At 35.3% G+C, this 16,199-nt stretch overlaps 1 pseudogene; it reads left to right on the forward strand.

Annotated features, from left to right (window-relative positions):
- Positions 1-409: 409 nt before the first annotated feature.
- LOC132014491 (glyceraldehyde-3-phosphate dehydrogenase-like) overlaps positions 410-16,199 on the forward strand; it is a 34,905-nt pseudogene continuing 19,115 nt past the window's right edge.

Consider the following 16,199-nt stretch of genomic DNA (forward strand, 5'->3'; position numbering starts at 1 on the left):
AGCCCCGGGAGTGGCAGCAGCTTCCTGCAGCTGGTATCTTCTGAGTGGTTTCACTCTTTCCTGTACGCTGTGGGGACTCGTCCATGACTAATGTAACTAGTTCTCTCTAATATATCCATTCCCCTTGAAACATGTAGTATAGTTTCTATTTTCGTGACTGAAATACAATATTTGGATACAAATAGTATAGTCGGAAGATCCCTACAAATGAAATCGGACAGGATTGCATGTCCTAAGTATGACTAATTAGCTGGAAAGTTTGGGTCAGGTCTTTCAACCTTAGGTTCATAAAATTGTTTTATAGCTCAAATATCATAGTTTACCGTGAAAACTCTGTAACTCACCTCCAATAATAGACTTGTCAGATTCATAAGAACTCTCTATTCCTTTGTAAAACATACTAACGTCCATGTCACAGCGACAGCTCACAGCTGGCAGTCCTCCTTCCAGGAGTCTCTACTTCTCTCCCTACACTCTGGTATATGTTCTTACCAGGAGTTGGTTCTCTTTTTGTTCCAAGACCTGTTTATGACCATTGTTCGTGTCATTACATAAAGTAATTAGTGAGTACCAGAGGTTAAATTGGTTTGGTGACTTTAACTATAGAGAAATATAAGAGAACTGGAAGCAAATAGGGAGTGATATTCTGGAGCACTACCCAGTTGGTAGAAAACAGCCATTCCTCCCCTCGTCCTTCCTGTGGCTGAGGAAAAGCATTTGAACTGGTCCTTTGGCTCCATCCTTCCAACAAGAAAGCAGTGTCCAAACTGTCACCCCTTGCTGCTAAAGCAAGAACTAATAGTCCTCTCTTATCTCGAAGTGTTGAGCACCTGGAAAGCAAAACCCCTGATACAGCTGGAGTATAGAGAAGGAGCAGGAAAAATCTTTTTCCTTTCCCTCCTTGCCAAACCAATACCACAGGAACAAGTGTGGAGAAGAAAGGAGTGTCCATGACCAAAATGAAAAGTTTTCTTAACTATGAATGAGGAAATACTATGTAATGTAATTGATAATGTTATTAAGGAAGCCCACTACTGAGCAGGAAAGATGGGTAATTTCAAAGAACTGCTACTGAAGGAGTAGTAGAAGTATTGAATATTTTATCCATTTCATGCTTTTACCTACAAGATGAAATTTCACCAATACAGTTACTTTCAAATGATTTTTATGATTCTATCCTTACCAGATAACTGACTTCAACTAACAGTATCTGGGGCTTCTTCTGTAGATGAACTCACATGTAGTAAGAGTTGAATTTGGAATATAGGCTTCTTCAGCTCTGGTCTTGATCTCTGTCCACTACTCCTCTCCTGGTGTTTGAGCAAATATACATCAACTGACAAGATGAGAATGAAAGCAAATTCTCTTTCCAAATTTCAGGGAAGTTCTTTGGGAAAAACACAAAGGAAGGAAAGATGTTTATTGTTGGTTCTCTATTTATTTTGTTGTTGTGACAACAACAACAAAAGCAAATTAGTCTCTCCTCTAAAAAAAGAGGAGAAAAGTAAAGCTGCAGGAAACCGACTGAAGTTGATATGATTTAACCCTAGATCTTATGCCTTCCTGCCTTTAATGATAAGCATAGGACATCTGCTTACTGAAAGGACTCCAGACAAGAACTAATTAAGAACATCAGAATTTTTTCACGTAAACTGTTTTTTATCCATCAGGCCTATTTAACCAACAGTACCCAGTAAATGCTAATTAAAATGCATAATCCATACCATACTGACATTTGACATCCTAGTCAGATTACATGGGAAATTACAGAGAGAAACATTGGTGGGGAGGAGAGGGGGATAAAAGCCTACATTGATTAGCATGTAAATAGATTAAACTCTTGCCTATGTAATGTGCTTTGGCAGCTACCAGAAGGCCCAGTCAGACCCAAAAAACCTTCAGAAATGTCCTGTCACAAAACCAGAAATTTCTGTAATTGGGATAAAGGCATTTAAATGACAATTAAATTTAAAAGCGAATACACTCGTTAGTTATTCTTCAACACCTTCACATGACTAGTTCTAGTTCTCTGAGAGGTTAGTACATAGGACAAGTAAGATTTGAAGAAGAGGGATCTTCAAGAAAGTTAAATGACAGTGTTTATTGCAGCACTGAGAGTCAGGGAAGTAGGAACTAGTAGAGGAATGTAGAAATGGGAATGGTGTGCTTTAAAACAATTGCCATGGTTTCTCCGAGGACCAAGCTGCTGTACCATTTTGTTACTATCACAAGTTGAAGTAAAATAAACATCTTTCTTTCCTTTGTGTTTTTCCCAAAGAACTTCCCTGAAATTTGGAAAGAGAATTTGCTTTTATTCTCATCTTAAGTCAGTTGATGTATATTTGCTCAAACACCAGGAGAGGAGTAGTGGACAGAGGTCAAGACCAGAGCTGGAGAAGCCTATATTCCAAATTCAACTCTTATTAACAGGAAACAGCTGGCATTGCCTTCTTTCCCAAGACCTCCTGAATAGTTCTTTGCTTTTTAACTTTTGTTTTTAAACTACCTGAGCCAAAACAACGGCAAGCTTGATTTTTAAAATAGGATCAGTGACAAATGCTGAAATACCAAGTGGAAACACAGGATACAACTAAGCAAAATGCAAAGGAAATTTGGAAGGCAGATTAGGGGAATGTGGGCCCAAATCTGTGCCTGCCAACTGCTCTCAATAAACTGCTGAGGTCAAAGATACACTTGGAAGTTTATTCAAACACACATACAGACCAAGGAGGCAGATGCTGCTGCTTCTTGAACTTTTAGGGAATATTTTTTAATAAGGGTGCTAGATTATTTCCCTGAAATTAAGAATTTCCACCTTCTTATGTGGATGATGTTCTTTCTCCCAGTGACTAAACATCCATCTGGGGTAGGTTAGACCTTTTCGGTATTTCCCTTGATCATGCAACACTAATATATTTTCCCCCCTTGGGACCAGATTTCATTTGTGGTTCTGGGTTCCGTCAGGTCACACGAAGGTCAAACAGCAACTCTATGATGGAAAAACTGACCAGTACACATTCTCTAAGTGTTTGCAGACCACTCCTGGAAGAATGTTCCATGTGGATATCCAACTAAACATATCCTAAAATCACAATTTACAGGGCTAACAGGAAGAAGAGATGTGTTTAAGATTTTAACTCAATTTTACAGCTTATAATATGGGTGAAGATACCTGTATTCTAGAGTACATTACAAAAGAAATTAATATTTATAAACTACTTTGAAGTTCTCAGATATAGTATGCTTTGGATTATAGAAGCATTGAATCTTTAAATCATCAAGGTTTCAGAATACTTTGAAAAAGCTATTCTTATGGAAAAAGTATTTCAATAAGTGTTAGAAGTATATTTGAATAGCCTTTTCAAAAAAAGTCTTTAAAAAAATATAACAAACACCAGACACAATCAATTCTTATTGAAGCTTTTCAAAGGATAATCTTGTACTTTAATTTGTAAGCCAGAACTATGTCTCTGTTAGTTCAGTTTTTGCCTCTTCAGAATTACAAATATTACTAAAAATCCAAAAAGACACAAAGTTAACTTTGAAACATTGAAAAGGATATTGAAAAGTCATGGGTTACACATAAATCAGGAATTAATAGTAATATAATTACAATACCATGTTATAATGGTAATATAATCACAACATGTATTATATACATAAAATGTATAGTATGTGGCAGAATAAAAGAGTGAATTAGGAAATCAAAATATAATTTGCAGATCTCTGGCAAATGTCTCTAAATGTGATCAAATTGTCTACGTAAATTGAAAAACAAATACCTTTTTTAGTCTAGATTTTATTATTGCAGCAAATCACTCAGGGCAAAACTGAAGAATTCTGTTCCAATTTAAACAGACATACAATACAGAAAAGAGAAGAAACAATAGTATTCCTAGCATATAGTATTTCCCTTCCTTTACCAAGTTATTAGGGTTCTTTCAGTGAGATAGTGAGTGTTTCTTGTCATGTTTGTATGTGTGTTCATGCTACCTATATACAGAATCATTAAGTAGTTTGAGCTGTCTGTGTTACATAATTTCATTTGTGCAAATAGTAACATTTGGTTAAGGAAAATTGATATACACATGAAATCAAGCAGAAGGCCTAATTGTTCTGAATTTAGGTATTATCTTTATATTTTACTTAGCTTTTCCAGGGGAATTTTTCATTTGTACATACATTCATAATCATTCAAAGTCATCAGACTTTCTTAATCCATCTATGAAAAGAAGCAAACATTTTTTTTAAAGATTTTGTTTATTTATTTGATAGAAAGTCAGAAAGCTCAAGTGGGGGAAATGTCAAAGGAAGAGGAAGCAGACTGTTTGCTTTGATGGGGGGCTTGATCCCAGGCCCCTATATGCATGACCTGAGCTGAAGACAGATGCTTACCCCCCTGAGCCACTCAGCTGCCCCGAAATATAAACATTTTTGATAAATGTTTGGTAAATGTTGAAAGATTTCAAGAAAAAAGTATATTTGTGACCTCAAATATCCAAAATAGTGATAAGTATTAAAATATTAAAAATATTAAAATAAGGACTTTACTTGTCCAGCCTACTATAGAACTCTTTCTATAAATAAAGAAATGTGGGAATGATAAATATCCAGTTCAGTTTGTCCCACATCTCCTGAGTTGTAAACAAAGGTTTTAAACATCAGGAAATAAATAACAAACTAATTTACAATTTTAAATCTGGAATAGATCAATTCACAGAGTATTTCTTTGGCCTTTCTATTCTGTTTTTATAGCTACAGTAGGACCCTGTTCTCCAGAGAAAACATGCTCTGAGCAACTACTTTTTTTGGCATAGATCATAAGAATTCAGGGAAATTCAAACCAGGACATATTTTCTGTTAGCCTTAATCTATTACTAGTCTGAAATACTGGTTAAGCAGGTGCTAGTGATTTTGAAGTCTTTAGTTATATCATATTGAAGAAAAAAAGGAAAAATATATCTGTTAATGAGCAGGTATCATGTTCCAGCCACAATTCAAGGGCTTAAGATACATCTTTATATGATTTAAGATCTTGCTAAGCAATTTTAAAGGCGTAACACAACAGAATTCTACTTCTGTGTCAGGTAAGAGATTAATGAGTATGTTTGGTAAGCAGCTCTCAGGAGTTGATTCAGGAACCCAGGTTGTTTCTGTCTTGTGGCTCCATTATCCTACAAAGAGCATAAGCCAATTGTTGTATCCTCGGTGACCATACAGCAGAAGGGGGAAGAGAGAGGTCATGGAGGCCAGGCCTCAAAATGGTGCACTTCACTTCATGCACATTCCACTGGCAGAAAGAAGTCACAAGGATACACCAAACAGCAAGGGTAGCTGGGAAATATAGGACATCTCTGTGCTCCCAGAAGAATGAAACAGTTTTGAAAAGTAACTAACTGATACCTTCTATAACAAATAAACAAATAGGAAAAAAGATCTCTGACCTTGAGGAATGTATATTCTACCTGGGGGAAACAAACAATTTAAAAACAGACATAAGAGGCACCTGGGTGGCTCAGTGGGTTAAGGCCTTTGCCTTCAGCTCAGGTCATGATCCCAGGGTCCTGGGATCAAGCCCCACATCGGGCTTTTCACTGGGCAGGGAAGCTGCTACCCCCTCTCTCTGTCTGCCTCTCTGCCTACTTGTGATCTCTGTATGTCAAATAAATAAATAAAATCTTAAAAAAATAAAAATAAAACAAATATAATATTATAAATTATACAGTCTATTATAATTGATAAGTAACAGTTGTAGCTGGAGATGGTGGGGCAAGGGAAAGAAATTGCAGAGCAAAGTAAGAGGAAGAAGTGTCTTTGCCAACGGCTGTGGGAGACTGAGGTAGAGTGGAAGATAGATCATTGTGGAAGAGAATAATTGGAGGCCGATTATTGAAAGGCTTCATCTTTACAAATACTAGCACAATGTTAGAGAAAGTGATGGTGAGCCAGGAGCTACAATCATAGAGAAATGGGGGTTGAGGATGTCCCTGATTTAGTTGATAATAGCAATAACGAGAAGTAGTGGGAAATTTGGCAAGGAATTCGGGGTTGAGGAGAGGATAGAAAATGAATTATCCAAAAGCAGCAGTGAGGGACAAGAGAATATCTGCCTGCATCTTTACGTCTAGCTGTAAAAAAGCTATGGAATAAAAAGCAGCCACGACCTGAGAAGGCTGCAGGGAAGGAATGACCTCATGCGGGAGGCCAGTTTCCATAAGAGCAGGAAGATAAAGGGACCATTCCAGCAGTCAAGGATATTGGGATTTCATTGAAGATGCAGTTGCCAGGAAATCTGGGGCTTTGTGTGATGACTGGCAAGAACAGGGATAGACGGCAGATTGAAACAAGTCTCAGGCAGGCAGATCAGTGGAGGAGGGATTTCGATATTTAGATGAGATACAAGGGCCTGAAGCAAGGCATCTCTCAAAGAGGCTGCACCATTTTCTTTGACTAAATTTAACCCACAATATGAAGAGAACATTTGTTTTGGAACCAAATTTTCTAAACTATTTCATATTCCTTTTTAGTGTTTTAAATTAAAACTGATTTTAAATCCATCTTTGATGAAACTCTAGTCACGATTCTCCTTCTGAAGTCTAAAGGTGCATAAAAATACATCTCTTACTGATATAAACATAGAATCACAGATTCTCGGGGTTTGAAAGTTTTAATTCACTTGGTTCAACCATCCAGCTGATTTTGGAAGCCTTTCTTGCATATTCTTGCCAAATCATCTTCTGAACTAGGTTTGAACGTCTCCATCGATCATGTATCTAGTAAGGTGGTTAAGAGCGTGGGCTCTAGAATCAATGGACCTAGATATGAATTCCTATTCCATCACTTCCACTCATGTGAACTGTGTCAAGTTAACTATCCGCAGAGTTTCAGAATCTTCCTCGGTACGATAGGGGTAATATTACTACCTAACTCAACTCAGAGGTATACCAGGGGAACAATACATGGGCTTCACTCTGCACAATACCCAACAGATAATAAGCTCTCAAAAATTTTTGATACTATAATTATTTCTATTATGCCATTATTATTATTACTTTCCAAGGCATCATCTTTTAATGTTGGATAGCTACATTAGAATTTTCTTCTTTGTGCTCCTTTGAGGCCCATGAAACATCTGTTTTTTTCAGAATATAATTTGGTGAAATAAAGTCAGTATTCCATTAGCCATAATTCATCACAAAGTTTGAAAGACACTCCTTGTAAAATACATGCATAATCTCATAATACCCTGTTAAGATTTCAAGATATCTTTTCAATAGTATAAAAAGAGAAACACTTGAAGTATTAAATCTTTAAAGCCTTGTCAATGCTATCTGGTTCATAACACTCATGTAAAGTGAAGAGATGTGGACAAGAATAATCTGTTACCTGACATCACAACTGGGCAGTGACTCATATGGCAAATTTAATTTCAGTACCACTCACAGTAATCATTTCCCTGACTTCAGAGCTTTCAGTTGACGTAAGGTACCCCAGACAATCAACAGAACCTTCCTGAAGGAAGTTTTCTGTGAAGCTTCTCTTAAATTCACAGAAAACAAATCTTCATGCTACCTGAGTTCCTTACATCATTCAAATATATTGCTGATGAATGCTTTTGTCAAGATGTTTGGAGTGTTTGAAAATCAAAGTAAGATAATAGAATCAAAATTTCAAGAACTACAATAAAATAAATTATTTCTAATTTATTTTAGGGGATGGTACTTGACATAATTAGTAAATTCTGATATATGTGAATGAACTTTTTTCATGACAATTATCCAGTTCTTTAAAATCATGTCTTCTATGTTATAGTGTTGTGGGGGAAAAAAATTGTCTTAAAAGTCATTTAACCCTTTCTTCATCATTTAAGAACCTGTTTTGAGAATGCATATATTTTGCACTGAGAAAATCTTTGCCAAAATATATTCTCAGAAAATGTTTGGTATGCCATTATTAGTTACCAGGAATCTTTTTAAGTTAGTATTCTTTGACTATAGCATTGTTTTGACTTAAAAATAAAGCCATCTACAAATGGAAGACAGAAGCATTAATAAGTTGAAGAGGGGGGAAGTTAACTTATTGGAAGGAAAGTAACAATAAAAATAAGAGGATTGATATACATGAGCTCTAAAATCCTTTCCAACTGTAAAGTTGTTATTCCTGTTAAATAAAAGAAATCAGAACTCACTGCATTAAAATTAGTTGAGATTATAGCTACAAATATGAAGCTAAGAAGAACCTTGAGAAGAAATATCTATTTAAACCATATTAAATTTCCCACCAAAGATCTCAGCCAAAAGAAAACATGGCAGTGTTCTGGGCTGAGGTCTGAAAGGTAATTTGGCTGTTCAATGTTAAGAGAAAAAAGAGCCTCAAGCAGCCAGGGTATTGTGACTCTTCTCAGTTAACTTGCAAGTAGTTAAATTGATTTGTAGATTATTATACAGAGTGTTAATTAAATTTATCCTCAGAAAATGCGCAAGTAGCTTAAAAGCCTTCCTGTAATAAAGATTAAAGACGATGTAATAATAATATAAGCACAAGCAAACAGCAAGAAATAGAGGAAGCTGACACTTCTCCCATCAGAAAGTGCTCTTCAGTATCACAGCTAGAAAGACAATGGCAATCTAATTAGGTCTTTGAAAAATTTAAGATTATAAAGACTATTTATAAAATGGATTTACATTAACTCTCATTTATGATGAATGCATTGCCCTAATTTTATTTCTTAAAGTATTATCTAATGATTTCAGGAAATGATGATAATTAGCAAGCTGACATTTAAAAATATTATTTATACCATCTTTACCTCAGCCTTTTTCAATCTCCATTTCTCTGTTCATTTTGTAATATACTTAATTTACTAGGTACTTAATATACTTGGCCTTGTATTTAAACTTCTGGGATTAATAGTACATGCATATACTAATGAATAAATAGATACTGGTGGTACAGTAAATATGCATTTTCACTGAGTTGAGCATTAGAATTAGTATTCACTCAAAGCCACATATCACCATCATGGAAAGAACATCTGGTGTATAATAATAAACAAAATTTTATCAAAAACATTGATTACTTCAGATTATTAAAAATTCTAGTCATTATCTTTCTAAGTTTTGTAGTATTGTCTGAGAATAATTTCATAGCACTGTCATCTCTAGATTATTCTGCAGTCACTAGACATAAATTCTTACTTTAACTGGTTCACTTAATAAAGGGCTAAACTCTTCAATGCATTGAAGAATATAATTCTGGAAACAGTTTTCTGGTGGCACCTTTCCTACTGAGAATTTTATACTAATATCCATAGCTTAAACTAATCTTAAAAAGTCCTCATTATCAAGTACTGAAAATGCCTAGCAGTCTGTAGAAATGACTTCACCAAGATTTCTATTGAAGCTCTAAACTGCCATAGCCACAAAACATTAGGAGCTTTTCTTTTTAGAATTGGTGTTAAAAAATCTGTTGTTTTGAAGTTTGATTAGTGAGTATAAAATGTGCCTTGGATACCTTATTTTTCTGTAGCACTCTTCATTATATTTTTATGTTCTTTTTTATGTTTGAGTTGAAAATCATTTATCATAGGTGTTTATACAATTTTGTAGGATTTTTCTTCCTTGTAAATTTCAAAAGGACAATGTGGGCATCTTTCTATTAACCTATTCTCTCCAGATGTGAAGAATGTTCAAAGAAACATGGAACAGTTTAACAACTTTTTTTTTCATAAAACAAGTTCACCAAATGAATCTAAAAATATTATAATTATGATATAATCTAATATATATTATTGTTTTATGATTTAGATTTTATTAATATTTGTTGCCTCAAAAAGAATATATTGATCTTTTCAAATTTTTCTACCTAATATGCTATTTGATGTTTATCTGGACTGCCACCCTATTTTTCTATTTAACTCTTTACTAATTCATAAGAATACAAAATAACAAACATTAAAGCTTTTGTAATCATCATTAATTATTATACTTCTAACATGAGAAACAATATTGCAGTCATAAATGTCTTGAATCCATGCAAAACCATAATTGTTATAAGAAATAAAAAGTACCAGATATGTTCATCTTTTCCTGTCAACAAATGTATAATCAATTAGAATGTTATAATACTACAAAATAAATAGTAAAACAGCCAATTTTTTCTTGATAGTGCATGACAAGAATGATTTATAAAAACTATGTTTAAGAGAAAGGATTCCCAAAAATGATAAATGTGCTTTTCATTTCTCAGTAAATCACAATGTACAGTATTTAAACTGTTAGTGCTCAAACTGGGCATCTTCCACAAAGAAAAAGGCACTCTTCCTCCTAAGTCTGATTTGGAAAAGAAATTTCTGCAGATCAGAAATTGGACTTGAGTCAATATCAACACTTCTTTGACCCCAGTGACTCTGAAAGGCTATCGAAGAGAGTTTTCTCTCCTCCTTGCTTGGGCAACACATTCTTAGTGATTTTTGCTGACAGCAAAGCCTAAGCCTAAATCCAGAGGGAAAACAAAATAGTGATTTTAAAAGTCTCACTGTTCCCAAACTTTGGTACTTAGCCCCAGTCAAGGTGAGCTTTCAAATTATGTCTGGTCTCCTTATTTCTACCTAAATTATCACCGTTTTACAAAAACATTGTTAGAATTAAAATCTCAATTAAGTGAATAAGTAAAGATCTGAGATAAAAAAAACTAGTAAAAAATTTCTAAAGTGAGAAAGTGTGTAATTTTCAAAAGACAGAAACAATGACTACAGAGTTAGAACCTAGAGAATAGGGAAGATTGTGATATAAAATGAAATCAGAGATAGGCTGAGCTAGACCATGCAGAGGTCTGTCGGCCATGATAAGAAGTTTGGATTTTACTTCAGATGATACTAGAAGTCTTTGGGGGGATCTTTAAGAAGGAAGAGATGTGGGATTGGGAGGGAGACAAGCCATAAGTGACTCTTAATCTCACAAAACAAACTGAGGGTTGCTGGGGGGGGGGGGTTTGGGAGAAGGGGGTGGGATTATGGACATTGGGGAGGGTATGTGCTTTGGTGAGTGCTGTGAAGTGTGTAAACCTGGTGATTCATAGACCTGTACCCCTGGGGATAAAAATATATGTTTATAAAATATAAAAAATTATCAAAAAATAAAAGAAGGAAGAGATGTAATCTTATTACGGTTTTCAAAACCATAAAACAACCAGCTTAGTTAAAATTACAACTACTGATAATGGAAAATGTTGGCAAAGATATGAAGCAACTAGAATTCTCAGACACTGCTGGGGAGAATGTAAGGTGAATGTGAGCACTTTGGAAAAATATTTTATAGTGTCTGCTAAGTTTAACGTTTTCAGACAAGTCGTTCTTTGTCTCCCAGCTCCAAGCTTTCCTTCATATTCTACTCTTCTATTTTCCCTTTATTGAACCATGACAAATCTTGGTCAGAACTTTTTGTTAAATTTTTCCTGTTTTAAATCAATCCACTTCCCACAGTGATATGTCTGCCACAGCTTTGTTCCTACACCTACTAATAATATAATTTTTGAAGTTACATTTCATGTAAAATGGGAAACTTCCTAGTCATCATATTTCTAAGCACCTTAAGACTAAAAAGAAAGAAAAGGAAGCAAGATAAGAAATAAGGGAGGGAGAAAGAACAGAAAAGATTTCATTTTACTTCTAAGTGTATATTATTTTGTATCATAATATATGCTATGTACTATATATATGTCATATGCTATGTGTAAATGCTACGATATAAGAAAGAAGAGGTTAATTGTGGGCCTTAAATTTTAAATATTTCTTTCCAGTTCCTCAAGATATGATTTCTAGTATGGAACTGGATAAAACATGAGTTCTAGTATGGAACTGAATAAGTGTTAAGGCTTTATCCTGAAAATAGGTATTTTTTTTTATTATGTTATGTTAGTCACCATATGATGCATCATTAGTTTTTGATGTAATGTTCCATGATTCATTGTTTACATATAATATCCAGGATCGCTATGGTCTTCAAAAATTGTAAGCTCATAAGGAAGGGGCTGGGGGTGGGAAGGAAGTTACAGGGAAATACAGGATCTAGCCAGTTTTGTCAGGAATTGAGTATGTGCTGCCAACCTCTATCCTCATTTCCTTAGGGTGTCCCAGGTTCCTGAAACAAAAGGTTAAGAAGGGATGAGGGGAAGTTTGCAGAAGAGAGAAAAAAGTTACTTTAAAATCAAGCTTCCCTCAAGCATTCGTGCAGCCATTTTGATTTTTTTTAATTAAATTTATTTATTTTCAGCATAACAGTATTCATTATTTTTTCACCACACCCAGTGCTCCATGCAATTTGTGCCCTCTCTAATACCCACCACCTGGTACCCCAACCTCCCACCCCCCCACCACTTCAAACCCCTCAGACTGTTTTTCAGAGTCCATAGTCTTTTTGTTCAACTTTATGCTTTTATGTTCAAGTTTGCTTCAGTTTTAGTTCTGAAGTTTATATCTGAACAGAAACGTTTATGAATCTGGGAAACTGATATTAGTGATTTGTAGTACATGTGCCAGATCTTTCCTTTCTAACAATCTGAGATCATCTACCAGTTAAGACTTTGCTTTTCATCTTTTCTAAATAGCAACACTGCTATGTAAATATATTTTATAAACTTGACCTTTGCATAACAAGTTCAAGCAATCAAATTTTTGTATTTATTTTTGTGAGTACCTAGATTTGACTCAGCATTTATTTTTGCTTTGTAATTTAGAGATAATCCGTAATAACCTTATAAATTCTGCTTCTTACATAATCATAGTTTGGAATGAATAATTTGAAGTGCTAGAAGCCCCAGAAGAGTCTAGCATTATTAATTAATTAGTAATTAGTTATTCTCTTAAATGCAGAAACATTCTTTTCTGCCATAACCAAATTTAGCTACATGATTCTGAATCACTCTCACTGATGCCATTTCATAATAATTTGCTGCAACATTACCATGAGAAGTCAAGGGTTAGGAAATGAGAGGGTGCCTGAATGGTTCAATTGGGTAAGCATGTAACTCTTGATTTTGGCTCAGGTCATGATCTCAGGATAGTGTGACTGTGCCTGAGTTCCAGCTTTGCAGTGCTTGAGATTTTCTCTCTCCCTCGCCCCTTGGCCCTCCTCTGCTTATTAGCACAAGCGCACTTGCTCTCTCCCTCTCTAAATAAATAAATAAATAAATAAGGAAATCAGTAAGAAATTTACTTGGTTACTACAAAAGATTTGGTTTTCCAATTGGTATCATCCAATCAGATGATTAAGAAATATCATTTTCTTGGCACCTAATACGTATTTGCTCCTGTTATCTCTGCCAGCTGGTGATCTGATGCTCTACGGTAATTTTCCAGAAGGGGAAGGAATTTTACAGCAGGAGTACTATCCATATACTTCTGTGGTGCCTACATAAGAAACCTGGAAGGTGACACACTTGCCTTTCAAAGTGAGGGTCAAATAGTTGTGAAAAATAAAATCTTTACTCATTTAAACATGGGACACACCAAATTGGGAGATTTCAAAAGCGTGTATTTTCTCATCTTCTGCATTTCACAGTAAAAATTGTTTTAATAGAATTCTTAAGCAAATAGAACGATTCTTTAATTTACACCAGTTTGAAGCATGCAGAGACCAGAAAAAAATGTTTTAAGACACTAATTATAAATCTCAGCTTGCAAAGTTGGAAAATGAAAAAAATAATATTTATCTAAGTGTGGTTTACATTCTTGGTTTGAAAGAAAACTTAATTTTTCTTATTAATTTTCAGTACCTTATATATAACAAATTTTTGTAATGCTTATCTTTTGTAAACAACTTTGAGTACAGCAGTATATAATTATTTTTAGTTAGATTTTCAATTTAAGATGTAATGCTATTTTTTAAAAGATTTTATTTATTTATTTGAGAGAGAAAAAACACAAGCAGGGTCAAGGGGCAGTGGGAGAGGGAGAAGTAGACTCCCTGTTGAGCAGGGAGCCCAACTCAGGGCTCAGTCCTAAGACCCTGGTATCATGACCTGAGCCCAAGTCAGATGTTTAACCAACTGAGCCACCCAGATGTCCCAGGATTTAATACTATTTTTACTCTATCATTTAATAGTGAGTTACTAAACTGAAGTTATATTTATTAACTTAAAGAAAATGTTTTTTATTGAACTCATATTACTGATTTCTTTAGCTGATACTAATACTGAATATATTTCTTTAAAAAGATGTATTTATTTATTTGAGAGAAAGAGAGAGAGAGAGAGAGAGCACTCACACAAGCAGGTGGAGGGGTAAAGGAGAGGGAGGAGAGAATCCTCAAGCCGACTCCCCACTGAGCTCAGAGCCTGACACAGACCTCAATCCCAGGACCCTGAAATCATGACCTGAGCCAAAATCAACAGTAGACCACCAAACTCACTGAGCCACCCAGGTGCCCCAAACTGAATACATTTGGCGATTATTCTAAGTGTGCCTTCTGTACTTTCAGAAAGTGTTTTAATAGTAACAGTAAACACAGACTAGGTATATATTTCCATATTTGTCACTGGTATAAAATGTAATTTCACTCGGAAAATTAGTTCATACAAGTTAACTAAATATTACAGCTTAGAAACTTTTGCTTGAGAGTTCATATACAATCAAATTTATTTCATTTAATAATAAAATTGAGCCTATATTTGTTTGCTGGACATCAGCTCTGACCCATGGTTTTTCACTATGCTTTATATGAATTCTCTACTTGGGCCAGACAGTTTCATTCAGGAGGAACTGCTTTTAGCTGTAAGTCAGAGGAACCTGGAAAATAACCCTTTAAACTCACCAGGCTTTAGTGTCTCAGATAAAAGAATCTGGGGATGGTCAGTCTCGGGCTTTCTGGCAGCTGCAGGAAGGCATCAGGGACCCAGGCTACTTCCAGCTCTCTACTCCCGAATGTGGTCTTAATCCTCAGGGTCTAAGATTCTCGCTTGAGCTCCAACTGTCCTTTGACCTTCCAGGCAGTAGGAAAGGCATACTCCCTCTCTTTGAGACTTTCCAAAAGTCCTATGCAGTGACACAACACATCTGCTTGCATTTCACTGCCAACAACTTATTACTTAGATGAAACAGGTTTCAAAGTGGAGATAGAAAAGAGTTTTTATCTGGTTATATAGTTGCTCTGGTATAAAATTAAGGTTCATCAATTGAGATGGAGTAGAAGAATGAGTTTGGAGCAGGCAGCTAACAATCTTCTGCCATGTTTATATGTTCATCGTCATTTGAATAAACCAGATTTCCCTTTCTATATCTTTTTTTTTTAAGATTTTATTTATTCATTTGACAGTCAGAGATCACAAGTAGGCACAGAGGCAGGCAGAGAGAGAGGGGGGAAGCAGGCTCCCCGCTGAGCAGAGAGCCCAATGTGGGGCTCCATCTCCGACCGTGAGATCATGACCTGAGCCAAAGGCAGAGGCTTTAACCCACTGAGCCACCCAGGCGCCCCCCCTTTCTATATCTTGTTTCAGGAAACTTGCCTTTCCTAAAAAAGTCTTATTCCCTTCCCATACTACTCTTATTGAAGTTCTAGGCCTTCTTCAATGGCCGACGTTGTTTCTATTTCTTCCTGCTTTTCCCAGCTTCCCCAGAGCTCATTCAAAACTCAGATAGTATTATATTTTAGATCTATACTACCTACTTGGAACTTACAGTGAATTCAATCTCATTACTAATCTGTTTCTGTGTATGTGCTACATTCCCAACTGTTTTTGAGCTTCATGAGATCAGAGATCATGCCCTTTATTTCTTTGTATCCTTGGGGCTTGGAGGATAGAAGATTATATCTGTCTTATTCCATGAGAGATTTGAACTTGCTTACATAAAACATTGATAAAATGCCAATAAAATTTGGAGCACAGAAAATATGAACTGAAATAGGAGAGGAGAGATGTACAAAATACAAAATAGGAAAAAGGAGATTGTAAGAATTTGTTTTAAAATTTTTAATATTGAGCTAGTATTTGACTCTACGATACATCCTTGACTAAGATACATATGCTATTCCAGGTAACCAAAGTGAATGAAAAGGGAAATATGGACAATTGTAAATTACCATTGAAAGGGGGATAATTTTTCAGTGGAAGCAAGTCCATTTCCTTTCGCTAAATTTTAAAAGAAATTATTCACTGCAGATTTTCAATGCAGGACTAAGAAATATAGTAGAGAATGTCTCTAG

Source organism: Mustela nigripes, chromosome 3 (genome assembly GCF_022355385.1).
Source record: "Mustela nigripes isolate SB6536 chromosome 3, MUSNIG.SB6536, whole genome shotgun sequence".
In the NCBI taxonomy this organism is placed as follows: domain Eukaryota; kingdom Metazoa; phylum Chordata; class Mammalia; order Carnivora; family Mustelidae; genus Mustela; species Mustela nigripes.